This window comes from Sturnus vulgaris, chromosome 1 (assembly GCF_052056855.1).
Source record: "Sturnus vulgaris isolate bStuVul1 chromosome 1, bStuVul1.hap1, whole genome shotgun sequence".
NCBI classification, from domain to species: domain Eukaryota; kingdom Metazoa; phylum Chordata; class Aves; order Passeriformes; family Sturnidae; genus Sturnus; species Sturnus vulgaris.
Genome location: NC_142243.1, coordinates 147,270,253 through 147,289,957, shown reverse-complemented (window position 1 = coordinate 147,289,957; position 19,705 = coordinate 147,270,253). Strand labels below are relative to the sequence as shown.

The 19,705-nt window shown below is 38.6% G+C and overlaps 1 protein-coding gene across 6 annotated transcripts in view; it reads left to right on the top strand.

Annotated features, from left to right (window-relative positions):
- The window catches only part of CYRIB (CYFIP related Rac1 interactor B), a 96,978-nt gene that overhangs the window by 48,655 nt on the left and 28,618 nt on the right, over positions 1-19,705 (top strand). For all 6 annotated transcript variants that reach the window (XM_088179286.1, XM_014882124.2, XM_088179302.1 and 3 more), the window contains exons 2-3: positions 6,035-6,113; positions 17,881-17,917. The gene's annotated coding sequence lies outside the window, so the exon portion shown is untranslated. The remainder of the gene's footprint in view (positions 1-6,034; positions 6,114-17,880; positions 17,918-19,705) is intronic.

The window sequence follows — 19,705 nt, the reverse complement described above, 5'->3', positions numbered from 1 at the left end:
AAAAGAACTGCTCCTGACATTCATTATAAGAATTATCTAACTTTCTTCAAGGACTCTGCACTTCTGACTAAGTTTCTATAATTCACATGATCTGAACTTAATTGTCATCCTCCTTTGTATTTATCAAGAACATCCTGTCATTAGAAATAGGAAAAGATTAGTCCTGTCTCAGTCTGTCTGTACGTATGTGCCCTTTTCACCCTGCTATGGAAACTTGCTCCATAACTAATCTGCAGAACATGTCATCTGTGTCCTGCCTCTTCATCTCTGAGTTGAGTCACTCTAAGGACTTGAGTCACTCTCAGAAGAGTAGTTCTGTTTGAAAAGGGAACTGGAGAAAACACTCACCATGTTATTTCAAGATATATTCTCTGCTCACAGTTAAACTTTAAGCCTCTAATATAAGAGTATTCAAATAATTGGCATATTACTTCCACATTTGTCTTTGCAACAGAGGAATATGCTTATTATATGGCTGAATGGAATAAGTATTTAGCAGTTTCATTTTAGTTGTTTTTATTTTTTTTACACAAAATCTACTTTCTTCTTATTGCTGCATTTTTAGTAAATATACTAAATATTATACCTATATCTGAATGATACAGGTTCCTGAGCTCCAAGAAACTGGGTGAATTAGAGTTTGAAGGTGATTAATAGTCTGGTGGGAGTCAGAACTTCTGCAGTGTGAGCAAAGTCTACTGGAATTGGAGCATACACTATTTCCAATAGTAATTAATAAATAATAAAATGAAAAGTAATAAGGACAATCATCTACTAAAATTCAGTCCCATAATACTTGAAATTATCTTGAAAACATGTATTTTTAAGGGAAGTTGCTAAACTGTGCCACAGTACTGAGCTTGAAATACCAAGCCCAGTGTTTGAAAGCTGCAATACAGCACTGACAGGAGAAAGTGTTCACAATTTGAAATCCTTTCTATGACTGTGGAGTAATTATCCGAGGAAAAGCTGGTCAGTGTTCTGTTTGGTAAATTACGCTTCAGAGAATACATTGTGCTGGGCTGATAATACTTTAAACCTCTGCCAAATGTTTGCTGTAGGACAGGAGAAGGTTATGTGTGTCTTCCATCAATGTCTTTGCAACTCTTAGCTAACTGGATGATCCTAATTTACTCACAGAGTTACTTTCTAGTACATGAATAAATACTAGAGGTACATTGTTAACTATATTTAGTGGTTTTGCAGCTCAAACCTGTAAGGACTAGCATGCCTAAGTCCTGTAACTCCTACGGTTCTGAGGAATGAAAAAAAGGGAATGCTTTGGTGTTGAAAATGGTCAGGGTGTCACTAGAGTGCTTTGGTGTTACATGGAAGCAGAGCTGCAGTATTCTGGAGGCAAATAGTTTTAACCTTGGAATGTGTCCTAGCATCAGTGTTATTAACTGCACGATGTACAGTTGAAGCTCCAACTACTGAGTTTTAGTGTAATTATTTGCTCTTAAGCACTTGGTTTCATTCTGTCCTGGAAATAAAGGAATGACAACTTACTTTCTCAGCTGTGCAGAAGTGAATAACTGGGGATTTTTGAATCGTTCTCAGACTACCAATTCCTCAAATCACAGGAGAATTTCCTCTTTCAACTGAAAATTGAAGTTTTGGCAAAATATGTTCATAAGGGGAAAAAGTACTCCGTATCACTTTAGCAGGATATAAAATTCTCAAGTTTTTTTGCTGTGGACCTATTTGTGAATTGTATTTTTATGTTTTCCTTTTATTGTAGGTTGTGTTGCTTTCTGCCTCTTTTTTGCATAGCTATTTACTATGAAGAGTAGCCTGCCAGAAGCTTTGCAGGGGTTATTTTGACTGCTTAATGTATGTACTGTCTTATGTCTGACACTAGAATTGTTTGTAAGATACCATAAGCCTTCTGACACGTAGTTATCTTTATAGATCTTTATGGCTTATTTTTTCTTCAGCTCATTTTGTATACTCTGCATTTCAGATATGTCTTATGATGGGCTGTTATGTCTAGCAGTCTGTTGTGATCTGTGTTAGGGAGGATACATCACCTTAAATCCACATTACTGTCTCTCCTGTGCTTTCTGTGTTTTGGACTTAGCAAAATCAAGCACAGGCAAAGATGATATGTGTGATGTGATTTTTTTTTTTTTAATGTGGTTCATATCTATACAGCAGTGTTACGTATACAGGCTAGGTGGAGTTACTCCTAAATAGAATTCAGACAAAGCTTTTGAGTTTAAATAGCCTGCATGTTCAAAATTGTGAAATCTACATTTGTCTGGTCTTTTGAAGATGCTGTATATGTTACCAAATAAAGAGGAAATGAAATGACATCTCATGCCACCCCACGTGGTCATTTCAGTAGTGTCCTTGGGATTAATTGTCTGACTGGGGCAAGGCAGGGAACTGCAATGTGGGCTGTTGGGTCAGCAGCTGAGGGTTTGGGCAGAATTTAAGGACAGACTGACCTCTGCATCTCAGCCCTAACTCATTTCTGTTACCTGCTTGTGAAGACATGTAGCTAGCTCTGACATGGGCCATACCCCGATTTTAAGTGTCAGTCTTGCTTTAATGGTGGCAAAGACTGCAAAATGATATAACTTGAAGCCCTACGTAGACACTGTTGTGTCTGACAATAGCTGCCTGTTTTGCCTCAGTATTTCAGCAAACTGTCTTGAATAGAGTACCCTGAGTCCCTCAGTAAAACCGACTAAGTCCTGTGTTAGTGGCTTTACCCTTTGCTCCTGAGGACGTAGCCATTAATGAATTTCTCAGAAGTTTTCTTCCTTGTAGCTCAAATGAGTGTGAACCTTGAAGGCTTGAGAAGCAGTGGCTGTGCCTCTGCCTGTTGAAACATGTGTGCCAGGGAACAGCAAGCACTGTGCGATTCACAGAAGGCTTTTTGCATCTTTATGGCTAATGGTTTTCTTGAGCATGAATTTTGTATGGAGAACAAGATTTAATCAGGTGCTATACTAATTCCACCTTCCCCTTAAGTGACAAAACTAATGAAGTAAGGGATGGTTGCTTACATCAAGAGGTGAAGTCTCCCTACTTTAGCAGGAACAAGTAGGTTTATTGTCTGCTTCCTTCTTTTGAATTCATCATCCTACAAAGCTATGCCAACACAGTGTGTGGAGGGCAGGCAAGGATATCTCCTGGGAATGAGCTCACTCTTTTGTTGTTCACCTGCTATTCTCATTAGCCTGTCAAAGAAACAGTGTTAATTTATTCCACAAAGGTCTATTGAAATAAAGAAAATTAGTTTGTGAACAGATCTAAGATGTCAGCGAACTTGTTTTTTCTCGGCTATTCTATTTATACCATAGGTTGCAGTTTGGGGATCTGTTATTTGAAAAGAAAACAAAAATCTCTCTTGACAGGTTTTATGGACTGGTCCACATTAATCTAAATCATATATGAAGGAATTGTGGCCTTGAAAACTGTAGATCTTCCAAAGGGGCCATGTTTTCTGCAGCTTTTTCTGCATGTACTCCCACTTCAGCACCCTTGTCCTTTCTGTTTGCAGTGCTGCCCAGTGCTCCTGTGCAGCAACCTCCTTCCTCTCCAGTTCCTCCTATCACACCAGGTTTAATTCTTTGCCCTGTGTTGACAGATGATGTGCTTCCACTGTTTTTCTGATATTTCCATCATCTCTTCAATCCACTGTAGCATATGGCAGTTCTGCCAGGTGGAATTCTCCCATTCAGAATTGCTCCACAGCTATTGCTGCTGACATTGCTTCCCTTTCTCTCCTGAAGCCAGTCTGCAGGAATGGGTTTTCAGGGAGGAGGAACTACAGCACAGGAAATGCTGTGCAGCCAGGAGTGGGAGCAGTGCAGGACTGGAGAGGGCAGAAGAATCTCCAGTGGGCTTAGGTATTCCTTTCAGTAAACCAAAAGCCTGCTTCTGATTTCAGTAGTTACAAGGAGATTTAACCATTCAAATTTGGCAGTGTGATGCTATGTGTCCTGACAGTGGAACAGCGGAAATATAACACTTTTTCTGTTTAATGAAATGATCAATCATGCTTGAAAAAAATCCATTTTTGGTAGTGAATAAGAAGCTTTTCATACTGCAGTGTAGCAGGGTAGAAGGAAGTGTTTTTGATTGAGTGTATTGAAGGAACTGGTTGTGTTTCTTAAATGGTCACTCAGTCAGCAAGACTTTCAATCCTGTTACGGACTGTAGGCAGTGATAGAACTGCTCTGCTCAGCTCTCACTGAGCAGCTTGAATGAAAGGATCTTACGGCTTCCATTCAGTTTATAAGATAATTTTTAATCTATACACTTGTTTGGCAAGAGGTCCATGAATGAAAGGGATTGAATAGGGCGGCAGAACAATTGTTAAAACAAAGCCTATGCAATAACAGAGGGAATGTGTTTTGGATGTTTTTTAGATTTCCCCTTCTGCAAGAAAGAGAAATAGTGCATCTTGCAACATTTGCAGAAAAAAAACCCCACCAACACATTAAAGTGACAGGCAGTTGCTTATCTTAGGTGCTACTTTGACACAAATTGGCAAAAATTGTTAGTTAATTTTTTTTTTTTTGGTTTTGCTTTTCAACTGTCTGTTGCAATTATTTGCTTCAATGTAGCTGTGAATAGGATCCCTTGATTTTATTTGACCATTATATTTTTCATAGTGTCTCAGAGTCCTTGTCTTCTTTTCTCCTAGCTGTGCTCTTCAGGCTGCAAGTTTTTCTTTTGCAGAGAGGGCAGGAGGCAATGAGTGGCATCTTTTGATGGTAGTTTTCACTGTGACTAAAATCATTGCCCAGCCTCGATACTTTATAACTCTTCCTCTTCCCTCCTCCCTTCTCTAGCTGGGACAAATCAGTAATGTTATGGTATTTGTGCTTAAAAATTTAACTGCAAAGCAACGTATTTTTGTTAAATGCTTGTTAATCAGGATTACCTGATGTAAGAGGAACTGCTGATAGCTGATTAAATACAAATTAGCACTGAATATTTCATGCCTCTTCAGCTGGATTTGAAATGACATGGCAGGGATTTTATATTTCTAAACCAAGTTTGTGCTAAAAACAGACGCGTTGCAGAATAGGCTTGACTTTGCTTTAAGAAGCAGAAAGAGAATTGGAGGACAAAATGGGAAGATCGCTCTTTAAAAGAAACTTTGAGATGTGAGATGCTAAAAAGAGGGCTTCTGATTCCAGGAACACCTGAAGCAGGAGCAGCAGTGGTTTTACTGGAGACAGGTTAAGTGACAACACTTAAGTATTTAAATTAGCTGAAATCCTTGAAAGAGAAGCAGCCTACAAAACCCCAAAGGAAAAAGACTTAGGAACCTTTCACCACAACAGAAAGGTGCCAGTTCTGGGCAGTTGATCATCCAGTTACTGTACTGAAAAAGGTAGGCTGCTTGCTATGTAAATCGAAATGAGCTGAAGTACCCTCCAAGTGCTTGCAATGGAATCTCAGTGCTGCATTTCCATAGGAAATGCTGTTTTGTCTGGCCATACAAATACTAATTTCTAAACCAGAAAATTAGTTTTGAAGCAGAAAATCCTAGTAATCCTAGTGAAGTTCAGATAGGTAAAAACTTTGATCGGTGGCGTTTTTGTTTAACTGACGAAAACTGTAGCAGTGAAGTATTTTTCCCTGTGTGCAATATATGTGACACTGTAAATAAAGCTTGAGCCGAGACCTACTTTTTTCTGCTGCAATTATGTGTAACTCGGCTCTGTAATGCAGAGATGTAATGCTCTATTTTTTGTACTGTAACTATATGTAACTTAACTCGGTAATGCTGAGATGCAATGCTCTATTTCTGATGCTTGTGATCATGGCTAGCTAATAGCCTTACTGACTCACTGAACAGTTTGTAAGGATGCTTCCGTGTTTGCTTGTAATGTCACTTCCATAAAATCACCAAGTGTTTTTGAAATTGGCATGTTTCATTTCCATTCCTAAAGGATTATGTAGGTTCCTTGGCATTGCAGGATTAACTTTGATTTATCCCTGGCACTGGTTTATGTGATTGAAATACCATGTATTGTTTATGCTTAATGGGGTTCTTCTGTTTTTTCAGATTGTGAGGACAAGCTGCTGCATCAATAATCTGAAAAAGGGAGTTCTCTTTTAAGACTGCAAGAAGATACTACTAACTGGTAAACACCTGTCTGGGTTTCTTTGCTTGTAGAATATTTCTTTGTTTTCCATAATGTTTTTGGCCAAGGATACAAAGAATTTTGATCTGTTGAAAGCAAGAAGTAGTTAATGCATTATTTTTTCCTTCTAACTGTCTGTAGCTCAACCAGACAAAAGACTCGGTAGCAGTGGATAACATGTGGATATTTAAATTGGAATACAAATTGATTAAGTTCCTGCTCTCTCAATAGGAGATAAAAGACTTTTTTTTCCTCCCCCTGTAATGGCATGTTAGACATAGTCTGTTTGCCTTTTTTAGCTGAGACAAATACAATGTGTCTGTACTGCATCCTATATAAATACTATTTGAAGTGTGATAGTGCAAGCAGTGAAACTTCAAGTATAGGGCTGCAGAGTCTGGAGAGAGAAAAAAGAAAGCTTTAACAGAAGTCCAGATGCTTTGGAATATGCCATTAATGTGCTTGTAATTATTCAATGGATGTTTGTCGAGGCCTAATTTTCACTCAGAATAATGTATGATAATAAAACTAAGGATATAGTGTGATTCTCAGACACACCAAGTCATGTGCAGGCTGCTTTTAGGTACAGAGCAATAATAGGATCATCATAAAGAGCCATGACCACTTAATAGCAGTTGGCCAGTCCATAAGTTAAGATGTTGAGCTTCAGTATTACACAGCACTCACAAGGAAACCTGGGAATTTGGGACATTTGAATGTCTTGACACAGGTAAATCATATGCATGTTGATAGTGGGTCCCAGAGTTACAGCTCACTTCTCAGATACTTAATGTTGTAGATGAAATAGCAGTTTTCCTCTGTAATTATACCTTACTATATACCTTCTATAAAGCTTGGATCTTACCTTTCTGTTTACTGCTGCCACTTGAGCTGCAGGGCTCATTAAACTTGTGTCAAGGGAGGGTTCTTAGCCCAAATGGGGTGGTGTGGCTGGGTTCAAGGATGAACATGGAAAGAAACACATCCTAGCCAAAACATTAAGCTTTCATGACTTAAGCATTTACAGATGCTATATTAATCTTCACTTGCCAGTTAATTTGCCTAAATTTTATAAGCAGTCAAGGATAACTTTATAAAGTTCTTTTGTTTAGCTGTTGCAGAGAATATTAAAAGGCTTGGTTTGGTTACTCTGCCAAACCCAGATTAATGATAGAAAAGTTTTGAAAGCTTATAGTAGTCACCAATGTGCATCTGTCAGAATGACATAGTAAAAACAAAGTTTGTCTTCTTTAGACTTTTTTTTTTAATATAAAAATGACTTGCACAGTACAGCTGTTTCTGAGCGATGATTTCAAGAGTTTTGTTGCCTGTAAAATTGCAGTTCTTGAAGCTAAAATACATATAAGACTCATTACTAAATACTGGATTTGAAAGTGTACGATCTTCAGCTTACAGGAGAAAAAACCTCTGGTATGTAGTATGCCAACGTTTGAGGTACCAAAGCACTGTATTGCCAACATAAGTTTTGAACCACATTATAATTATCTGATAGTAACTTTTAGGATAATTCTTCCAATTATTCTAATTGTATATGATATGAATAAATGTGTGTCTTTCACTAAATTTTGAGTTCATAGCTTGCCCTGTACAGAAGACTAAAAAGCTCATTAATCTAGAGTTGAAGTCTTCTGTCTTTTTCGTACTACGACTTCCTTTTCCAGCCCATCATCTCCCCATCTCTCTTGGAGAGAGAAATTTGACAGGATGGCCATGCTGAGTGAAACTGGGTAGTTCTATGAAGTAGTTCTTTGTCTGCAGCTGTGGTAAAGTATTTGTCTTAATTCAATATTTCCTTTAGGATCAGTAAGTCATTTTTAGCTTGGGGTAGTGCAGCACAAACTTGGTTTCACTGTTTCCAGCAGTAACTTTGATTTGGGAAGACAGAAGCTGAGAGCCTGCTGAGCTCTACTGCATTTTAGACCTGACCCAGGTTCTGACCTCAGGTCCCCATCTCTGGGACTATGCTGAAAAGAGAATGTGACATGTGGATGCTGCATCTCTTGGGGCAGAGGGTGTCCGTGTCTGGGTCTTGCATGACTGGTGCCATGATAAAAATTTTAACCCAGCTGCTCCTTGATGTGGTGCAGACTAGCCCAAAGAGTTGCAGAAAATGTGCATGCCCATTTCATCCAGGTGGTGTTTCTTTTGTTTATGATGTTTCAACTGTCCATTATCACAGACACTGAAGGATCATTTCAGTAACATTTCAGTGTTTGCCCTATTTTTCTTGTATTAGCTCTTCTTTTTCATTATGCTAACTTAACTTGTAGGGATTATTTTTCCAGAGTATCAGTTGTTCAGAAAAGATCTTGGTAATTGTCTTCCGCTTTCACATGTAATGTCTGATAATAATTATTCACTCTCATTTTAGTGTTATCTTTTACATGCAGCTTGAACTTGTCTGCATGCTTGAAGATTTAAAGATATTTCTGTGCAACTTAGAATTGTTCCCCTGTAATGATGATGGGGAGATGTTTTGAGCAAACTGATTAACGTGTTGTGAAGTCTCTGTTCCAGCCAGTACTGATATTGCACTGTGGGTGGACTAACAGGTTTTGCGTTTATGCTAATTTTGATAAATATGAAAACACCTTCAGTATTATGTTCACAAAGTGGAAGCAAATGCATACCTGCCATTTTCTTATTAATTTTGTGAACTCTTTGTTGTGGCTTGTATAGCTCTTACGAAAGTGACATTTGCCTGGCTGACACATTTGTAAATGTTTTGCTTCCTCTTGTGAAGAATCTTTACAACTTCTTCAGTAACAATGTGAGTCTTTTCGTGCAAATCCTTTAATATGTGTTAAATTTTAAAAGAGCAGGAAAATTTGTTTTCCCCATACACGTGTGCCTAAAAAAGGTTTGAAGTGAAGGATCTCATGCAGAAGAGATACTGTATTTGAGTAAGGCCCAATTCCAGGTGTTTACAGAATTCTGTTTGGTTTTGACTGGTGGGGAAGTTATATAAAGTCAAACATGCTGCAAGAAATAAAAGCTAGGTTCTGTTTTGTTTTGCTCAGTGCTAAATGTTTCCTCTCTTAAACAAGGAAATAGGTTTTATAAATGTGCAGCTTTTAATGGCTGCTTTCAGAATGGTTGGCTTGTTTGTTTGTTTGAGGAAACCTATGTAGCCAACTTAGAAAGTGGTGACATTACAAATACTTCTAAAAGCTTTCAGTGCATAGCCTACCGGATATAAACAGCAGGGAACATGAGGAGTAAAAGAATAATCTGCCACAGTGATGTTAAAATGAATGGATGTAAATACATGAAGAAAAATTGTCTTTTGGACAATTGAAACCATCTGTGCTTCCTATTTGTGCCACAAGTTAAAAACAATCTACTTTGGTATTGTTGCTATAAATATAAATTGTCTATTGTCTATAAACTCATCAGAGCCTCTTGAATTGATGTCTTATTGATATGAAGGTGGATTTGTGTAAATGGCTCTTAGTACATGGAGGTTAAGTACTTGTGATTTTTACACTTAAGATAATGTAGTAGAAATTCTGGTCATGATGCTGATAGTCTATCAGCATTCATTTATTTTGCATTAGTGGTGGTGTCTAAGGCAAAAAAGAGGAATAGCTGACTTGTTTTAGGCTGAACTGAGCCGTCTTATATTTATTTGCTATGTTTTATCTTGGGGCTTTGCTGCAATAGCACAGGAATAGATTGAGGTGTTAGAAACTTTTATGCAATGCTGCGGTTTTTAAAGTTTTATAATGTGTATTATCAATGTACATAAATTTGCCTATGCTGAGGAAGCATAATGTAGTATCTTTTTTTCCACAGTAGATGTAAAATAAGTTAAACCTTGAATGAAGATCATAGTAATCTGCAAATGATGAGTGACAAGATTTTTTTCACTGTGATCAAGTGGAATTCAGTGTTGAGCCACAATGTCCTTCCTTTACATGTAGTAGTCCTACCGCAACAGTTAATAGAGCAGTTTGAAAAAAATTGAGTTTTGAATTTGGTTTAAAGGCTTATTTAGTAAATTGTGCTCTGCTGGAGACTTCATCCATGCCGATTTGTTTATGAAGGTAAAGCTGCTATTTTTCTTTACCTGTAAATAGTTACTCAGGACAACATGAACTGTTTAATTCTGTTTGTCCAATGAGCCTTCAAATCAAAGGCATTAATTTAAGGGTTGTTTTGACTTTTTGAAAAGTCACTTTTAAACAGGGCAGCAAAACATGTAAACTTTTCTCATAAGAAAGACATTTGACCTGAAAAGCTGTACTTGTTGAGACAGGTGACTGGATATTCATATTAAGTTTTATGTGGTCTCTTCTATTAGGTTAATGTCAGATGTTCCTTATTTCACTTCCTGACTTACAGAAGAACTCTTAAACACTTGTTAAAGGATAATTCTAGGTTTTGTGGAGGGAGGGTTGTTGTGTTGTTTTTTTTTTTTTAACTTTGTAGGCACTTGAACTATAGACATACAGTCCTTTCATTCTTGTTAGTGTTCAGCTTACTGCTCGACTACATAACTGCAGTTTTATTATTTAGAATCATAGAATGTCTCAAGTTGGAAAGAACCCACACAGACCATCAAGTTCAGCTCTCTGCTCCTTGCAGACTTGCTACCACTAAATCATATGACTTAAGAGCATTGTCCAGATGCTCCTTGAACTCTGTCAGGCTTGGTGCCATAACCACTTCCCTGGGGAGCCTGTTTACTGACCAGACACCCCCTCAGTGAAGAAGCTTTCCTTCATGTTCCATCTGAACTTCCAGTGATGCAGATTGCCTCCTTTTAGGTGATCATGGAATTAACTTGAGAAATTATTGAAAAGAAATAGTGTGCAGCTGTTGAGACTCAGCGCCATTAAATTTCAATACAGGGATTAAGACTTTGTATAGCTCTTGGTTTTTTTGTTTATTTTCCTGCCTGTTGGACAAAGCTGTTGAATACACACAACAGTCCCTAGGAGCTGAATCTGGACTTTCCCATCTCATGTTTGTTACTCTATATTCTGTTAATTTTTGTCTATTTTTCCATCTCACATGCTACCCAATAAGTATTTAAGATCCTAGGTTAAAATAGCATGGTTAGAGTCTTCCTTTCTGGACAGCTAATGATACAATTGCTTTTAGTATTCTAATCACCCATGTTTTTACTGGAATAATTTCAAATTTGTATTACTGCAATGTATAGCTGATTGGAAAAGCTTGTTCATACTCTGGCCCCTTCTGTTTTTGAACTGTAGCTGCAACAATTATTGCAAATTCTTGTAGGTGAAGCTCACAGAGCTCCTGGACATGCTGGAGGCACTCTCAAGAGTCTCAGTGCTCTGTGATAGTTTCTCTGGTGGGAGGAGAGCTCCTCTGTCCTCCTTTACAAAAAATGCTGCTTGTCCCAAGTCTCTCACGGAGTCACCTTTGGAAAGTCCTGTAACTCATCCACACTCCTTTTGTGGATGAGTTACAGCTGGAAGGAGCTGCCTCTGCTGAGATCTGTGTAGTGATGCAGCACTGGGGACCTGGGGGAAGGAGTTGAAATGAGCTGCTTGACTGTCACCTAGAAACTGCTTAGCCCTGAGCCTGAGTGGCAGAATTTACTGCTGCTGGTGTCCATAGGAAGGGCTTTTCAGGCTTTTAAATATCTAAACTCTGTTCTTAGCAAGCTGAAATCAACACATCCATTGTCTCTGAGCAGCAGAGATGCTGTATGGGATACTTCCATAGCTGTAGCATAATCAACTTGAGTCTAAGTTCATCTTAGAGTTTTACCTATCAGAGGGGTACCTAAGGACTTCAACTCTCAATTTTTGATACTGTTGATGAACAGTTGATAGTTAGAACTCATTAAAACCAGTAAAAAGATCTTTTAGGTGGTAAGTGACTGTAACTCTTCTGTGGCTGTGGTTTTGGGTTTTTTTTGGTTTATTTTTGTGTTTCTTTGTTTGGTGGGGGGGGGGGGGGGGGGTGTTGGGTTTTTATGTGGTAGAAGTTCCTTGCTGCTCATATGACCTAATACAGTCCTGAGGAAAGTGTTGGGTTTTTTTTTCACCCTGAGAGTAGAAATCTAGATTGTAAGAAGTAAGGACTCCTCTGTTCAAGCTTTAGGGAATAGGGCTGTGGGTTTGATGTTGCTCAGAGCTGCTCCTACACCACTGATAATGTGAATGGGAAAGCCATGGTGACCTTTCCTTGTCTTACTGTTTGCGTTGTGCAAGTGGATGAGCACTGCTGCAAACTTCCTGGGACAGGACATGGTTTCATTTCTGTTTTGACCATATTGAGCCAGAACTCTCTGGTTAAGCTCTGTCATATTCCTAATAAATTATATCATCTGTATAAGTTAGATAAATAACCTGCTGAATCACTCGGGTGGTGTTCAGGAACACTTCACAACTGGGTATTAACAGCATAACGACAAAGGAAGCATCTACTGTGGCAAAACATACAATGGAGAGCAAATGCCAATATCATTTAAAGGCATAGGAATGATATCCCATATCTCTTCCTAGCTTAGGAATATTTCAGTAGTTTATTTGAGGATTGAAAGCTGAAATTTAGAGGGTTCATAAAAATTCTGCTCTGTTTTATATCCAGTACTAAATCACTTCAGGATTTGGATTTATGGAAGTTCAAAAGAAATACGGGAGATTTTTGTTACCAAAAATAGAAAGTTCAGTTGTTTGAGTAATTGACTATTAGACACAGGAATTGCTTTAATAATTCTTGCAGGCTTTTTTATTTTTTTTTTCCCAGTAAAACCAGGAGCTGTGTTGCTTGGACTAAAGTACCATGGCTCTACCCCCTACTCCACTACCAAAAAAAGCAGCCAACCACAAACAAAAGCCCAACTTTAAATTAAACAACTAAAGAAGTCCTATCTCTGTTTTACTAAAATTCCTTATTTATCTTCTGGTTACCCAACATTTATTTTTCTCAACTTGTTTCTATAAGTGAAATAGTTTACTTGGCAATATTTAAATTAACTTTCTGATTTGGTTAAAAAATCCCTTGTACTTGATGTTCTGCTTGCAAGGGACTTTTCTGAGTAGAGCTTTGAGAAGCAAAAATGAAGATTGATAGTTTATTTTACTGTTTCCTCTAAGCCAAAGTAATGGTTTGTTGTGGAACACATGTGTAAGTGGATGAAATATAAATTTTCATGCTGAATACTAGTTTTGTGTGAATATCCTCTTCTGCCATGTAAGCTTTTAGTTTTCCCTTTTTTTTTCTTAAGTTGTTGAAAGGTGTTTATGTATAAAACCTTGTGTCCCTCCTATTGCTCTATAAAGCAGCAGCTAAACTTTTCTGAAAGCTTTCAAGGAATCTTTTAGGTTGGAACAGACGTGCAAGATGAGGTCCAACCATTACCCACCACTGCCAAGTTCACAACCATATAATGTGATACATTAACTACAAAAGGTAGTGAAAAAAAACCCAAAACACCTTGAGATGAAGATGGCATGAAATTAAGCTGTTATGCAACAGTAACAGATTAGAGATAATGTATCCTGTGAAAGTGTAATAATTGGGGAAAATGAAATAAGCTTGAAAAATTGTAATGGAGCACTAGACCCTCTGATACATTCACAGTCCATTTCTATCATTAAATTATAAATTTAAAACATGGTTTTGAGTGTAGCAAGTAATATTAAGTACTATGGCAGCATTGAGAAATTGCACAGGATAGGGAAAGATTTAGTATAGCACATGGACTTCCAAGATGCAATTTTGCCTCACCAAGATAAATGAAAATGAATGGAGAAGAAAGATTTGACTGGAGCTTTACAGTCAGAAGTCAAAAAAGGGGTTTTATAGCAAGCAACCAGTACATTTGCTCTTTATGAAGAACTGAGGTCACTTTTCAGTAGTGGTAACCTGCTTTGCTAATCTTAGTCTTATATACAATTGCCATACATATATAGAAGAATCTTTGTCTACACTCACTAATGTTAAACACCAGAGTTCACATCCATTTAGCATTGAACCGTGGGTTCATCTGCAGATGCCCTGAAATTCCCTTTGAAACCTGATCTTAGCAATGAATTATTTTTATAGCTTAGACATCTGTTATTGTTACTGAAGTAAAACTCAAATTTTATTACTAAACATTTCTTAGTTTTCTCTTTTTATTACCCACAAGATGTGGAATGTATTTGACTTGCGGTTCTGTTTTGGACTGGGCTTGGTTTTTATGTTTTAGTGTGTACTTCTAAGGGTAACAAGTTTTTTAGAGCTGTCTCTGCAAACCTTATTTCAAGTCTGAAACTGAACCAAGAGAGCAGGAGCATTTAAAAATTGCCAGGGCAGGTAGTCTTTAAGCTAGATCCTGTTATAAATCTTAACAGCCCTTGGATATGGAAGATGAACTGAGACCATATGTGCCGTAGTCCACAGCTGGTTTGCATGGATTTCAAGTTGATGATGCTTATCAAGAGGAGTCTTAGTGCAAGCTTGAACTGCAAACTAGGAATTAAAACATTTGCTTTGTCAAAGTAGCAGTCGCTTGTGTTTTCAAAACAACTTTAGTCTGGGTGCAAAGTATTTCACATAGAGTATATGAATCCCATGCAAACTTTTGCTAGTAAATGTTGTAAGCTTTGTGAAGTTAATACTCTCTGAAGTTCCCTGATGAGCTGAGATGCCAGTTGATTACACAGAAAGTAATTTAGATTCTTGGTGCAAAGTTGTTGTTAATTATTTCTTACCACTCAGTGTTTTCAGTTTTTAATAGGCAGAAGAACCTGAGTGTTGGAAAGCCTGAAAAATCACCATTCTTGTAGCAAATCATGAATGACAGTCACTGACAAGTCTATGCCTGAGTGTAGAGGCCTCTTAATTAGTTCAGCCAGAGCTGGGCAGAAGACAGTGGTTTCATACTGGAAGTTAATGGTTAGCTGTTCTCATGTGAAATCTGTTTTCACGTATTGCTGAGTTAAGCAACATCAGTTCAATATGAGGTGGATGCCCAAAGCTCAGGGCTTACTCAGTGGTTAGCCAGTTTTTATTGGGGTTTTTTTCTCCAGTTTCGTTATTCACAATGATGCCAAGTTTACTTTCTGCATCTTTATCTGGGTACCATTTGACTTGTCATATACAGGCTTTTCCTCTGACAAACTGAATGATGCTTGATTTTGTTTCTGTTATGCTGCAGTTTAGATGATTCACTGTCCCTCTCTGATGGCTCTAGACAGTTCTCCATTTTGGTTCTTCAACTGTTGTGACAATTCTTTGAATTCCTGTTGTAGTTGGCCTGACATATTGGCATATACTTTGGTGTATGTCTGCTGTGGTGAAGTTAGGCTGCAGTAAGGGAAAGGGTTGTGTGTCTGAATGAGATCCCTGGGATGGGATGCATTAATCTTTCTGCTGTTTGACTCCATTGAGTAAAGTTAATTTTCCTGCCCAGAACTTTTTTCTCTGTAATGTAATGTTTAACATTTGACTACCTCAGAATCACGAGGAATTGAAAAATGCTGGGTCTGAATTACTGAATTTTCACTACCTATTAATTTGTATAATTTACATGTCTCATCTTGTGCCCATTTGTGGTATTTCTACAGTAAACCTTGAGGATAAGTCAAAAGGAAGCTCAGAGGTTTTGCAAATCTTCTATCCCATCATGAAAACCCAAGTAGTGCACTTTGAAGCTGAAAGAGTTGTTAATTTAGAAACTCTTTTGTCTGAATTAAGGTGTACCCAAGTGCAAAAATTGATTCTGTAAAGAATCCATTACACCAGTCATTTCACATGTGTCTATTTTAATGCATCTTTGCTGATGTTACTCCCTGACTAGAGATCAGCAAGTCAATATCTTATCCATTTAGGCAGTGCTTTATTATATTGCTCAGTATAATCTCTAAATTTAAAATACCGTGATGTGAAGTCACACTATGCAAAAACATCCAATACCTATCAGCTTGCCGATATAAACCAAGCGACAGCATCAGCAGTGTTCAGTGTGAGCTGCTTTGCTCAAAGGCTTGTTCATAGGTACTGAAAGATAGGAAACTAGTTAATGGATTCCTGTGCTAACATCTCTCTGCTTGTTATCGATGATAGTCCAACTGACCTATAATTCTCAGCTTTCCTGGCTGCTTCCCTCTTGCCTAATGGCTTTGCTTTTCTCCTCCTGCCTTCATTACCACCAGAGTGGTACAAGGCTTTGTTAATTATTAACTTGCACTCATTCATTGAAGCCTTCAGGACAAGCCACCTTGTTCTTACAGGTGGTAAGTGCTTGTGTCTCTATGCATTGTGTCCAGAAAGATGGAAAGAGCTGAGCAATGCTCTTTTTTTTTTTTACCTAATAATTCTAACAGTTGGAAATATGGGTATTTTCGTAGTAATGAAGTAGTGTATCATTAGAGGACGCTTTTTTTTTTTTAAGTGCCTAGACTAGCTGCTACAGTGGTCTTTTTTTCTTTCATTTTCAGATTTATTTCTATAGTCTGCTCATTCTAATGAATTTAGGCTTCTTGTTTTTGTTTATAACACAGTCCTATCTGACTTTTCTTTCACTCTTTTTCCGGACATTAACTTCTTACAGCAGTGTTGAGTTGCGCTTTGGTTTCAGTTTCTCTTTGCAATGTCAGTTGTGTTCAGCCCTGACCTGCAGGGGACCAGAAATTTCCAGGCGTTTATTTTTGATGTGTTGGCTCAAAGCACAAATTGAGAGGTCTCAAGCATGACTTGAGAGGGGGAAAAAAGCCTAACCATATTTAAAATATGCCTAATGAGAGTGGGTGCATTTTAGGGAATTGCAGCAGCTCCTACAAAGACAGTGCTGTTAACCATGTTTTTGTCCTGAAATACTGACTGTTGCTGTTGCTTATTCTGAGAAAGGGGAAGCTGAAGTCAATGGGCAAAGGCAAAAGCAGCAGCTACCCAAACTTAAGCCTGGTCAAGGGGAAAACTTCTTTGAGGGAGATGCATGCACTGGAGAGAATGGAGAGTTAAATTTCTACAGTTGTCAATGTGTCTGATGGTCATCTTTCTGCTTATGTTCAATTCTCTGGGCTGTGAAGAATCATTCTCACTTCATTCTCTGCTTCTTGCCTGTGCTTCTGTATATCTTCAGAGCCTTCCCTAGTTAATGTTACACTATTATTTCCTGTGAAACTTTGAGTTACTGTTATACACCATATCTTCTCCTTTAAACTGTACTATTAACGTAATTATTTCACCATGTTAGGACGGTGGTAATGATGTGTGCAGCACATTGAGGCTGTCCAAGAACACTAGTTTTCTTTGTTAAGCAAATGGTTTTCAGTGGTGACTTGAAAATACCTCCTCTGGAGGCCAGCATGCAAGCCTTGAATTTTTTCAAGTGCATATTTGTGTGGTTGGATTAGAATCTTGGGAGATTTTTCTTGTTAAAGCAATGTAAAATGCAAGCGGAACAGTTTGCCACTGGTATTTTATTGCAGTGCTTTGACTCTTTAGTTATTAAATTTATTCTGGAATATGTGTGTTTATGAATTATCTAATATGGCAGCCTTTTTCCCTGAAAGCACATTCATTGCCAAATAATGGCATTCCCTATTTATTTGTATGCCTAGAGATAAAACACAGTTCTGAATTATGTTTTCGTAGCATATTTTTCAAAGTCCCAGTGGCATATGGATCCAGGACTATGTTTATGAAGTAGATACACAAGAACAGTATTTCTGGAACAGATGTGTGTTTGCTTTTCCAAGGTCACATTGCATGGCATTTAAGACTTTTGGTGTAAAAGAATTAATTTTTGTAATCTCTTTTTTTTCTTTTAAAACAGACTGGAGGCCAAGAACAGAGTGCAGCACTGGCTGTAGGTAAGAATTGGAACTTAACCTGCTTGAAAACTGCTGACAAATAAGCAAAGTTGTAGCATGTTAAAGGACAGAAAATAAGACTCTTTCACTATTAGTAATTTTTGTTCCAAGAATTTGTTTCCCTCTTTTTCTTCAACAACTCTTGAAATGTGTGGTGTTCTCTGGGAGTCCTGATCCCTGACTGAATTTATGCCTGTCTTTTTAAGGATTCTAAACCAGACTGCAAGGGTTTGGTTTTTGCTTGCACAGCCTGGCAAGGCTGATTTTGAAAACTCTTCACCAGAGTGATGTGAAGTCCCATTACTTCAAAGAAGTCACAGAGTTAAAGTGGTTTGGCCACTTGTGTGAACTTACCCTAAAAGACTGTGCAACTCCTTGAACTATTTGAATGAAGAGATAATGTCTTGGTGGTTTTTCTCTCTGTCTCTTTAGTAAAGTTACTGTGTAGCTGAACCAGATCCCTTATACCAGAAACCAGTGCTCTGAACCAGCTTGTTAGACTGAAGAGGTAGCACATGCTCATGTGAAGGTGTTAGCTCTTAGTTTTATAACCTGCTGCTTGTCATCTAAGCTACTGCATAGAGTCTGGGTTATACTTCAAGTTTATTGTGTTTTGCCAGCACAACTATTAATCTTCTGTCACGTTGGGAAGGTAATGATACCAAACTCGAAGTAGAATTTATTTTTCTTGTGGTTTTGATTAATTACAAAAAAACCTTTGAGTTCTGGGTAGCTGGTTAAATGGATTTGTATTGTGGGCTAATCCAGGCTAGATGCCAGGTGCCCACCAAAGCCACTCTGTCACTCCCTTCTCAATTGGAGAAGGGAGACAAAATTCAACAAAAGGCTCATGGATTGAGATGGGTGGGGAGAGATCGTTCACCAGTTACTGTCACAGGCAAAACAGACTTAGCTTAGGAAAATTAGTTGGATTTACTACCATTTGAATCAGAGCTCCTTCCCACCCCCCCCCCCCCTCCCATACTAGGCTTAACTTTATCCCCAGTTATTTACCTCACCCCTTCCTGCTCAGTCAGGGGAGATGAGGAATGGGGGTTACAGTCAGTTCACCACAGGTTGTTTCTGCTGCTTCCTCCTTAGAGAGAAGAGCCCTCCCCTGCGCCAGTGTGGGGTGTCCCTCCTACAGGACACAATCCTCCAGAAACTTTTCCAACCTAAGTCTTTCCTAAGGGCTATAGTTCTTCACAAACTGCTCCAGTGTTGGTTCCTTCCATAGGGTGCAGTTCTGCAGGAACAGGCTGCTCCAATGTGGGTCTCCAACAGGGCTAGAGGTGCTGCTAGGAGCCTGCTCCACCATGGGCTTGCCACAGGGTCACAGCCTCCTTTGGGCATCCACCTGCTCAGTGCAGAGTCCTCCATGGGCTGCAGGTGGATCTCTGCTCCCCTGTGCTCCTCCATGGGCTGCAGGCACAGCTGCCTCAACATGGACTGCACCACAGGCTGCAGGGGACTCTCTGCTGCAGTGTCAGGATCATCTCCTCCCTCCTCATCCTCACTGGCCCAGCTTGTCTGCACCGTATTCTTGGTATCTCTCATACATTTTCACTTTGTCCACAATTAATCCTGTGCCGTAATTCTTTTTTTCTTTTTACATACGTTATCCCAGAGGCACTATCACCACCAGTGACAGGCTGGATTTTGGCCAGTGGTGTTCCCATCCTGGAGCTGGCTGGAATACCTCTGTCAGACATAGGGGAAACTTCTGGAAGCTTCCCACAGAAGCCAACTTATAAACCCAATATAATTTGTCATCAGTTTTTTCGACAA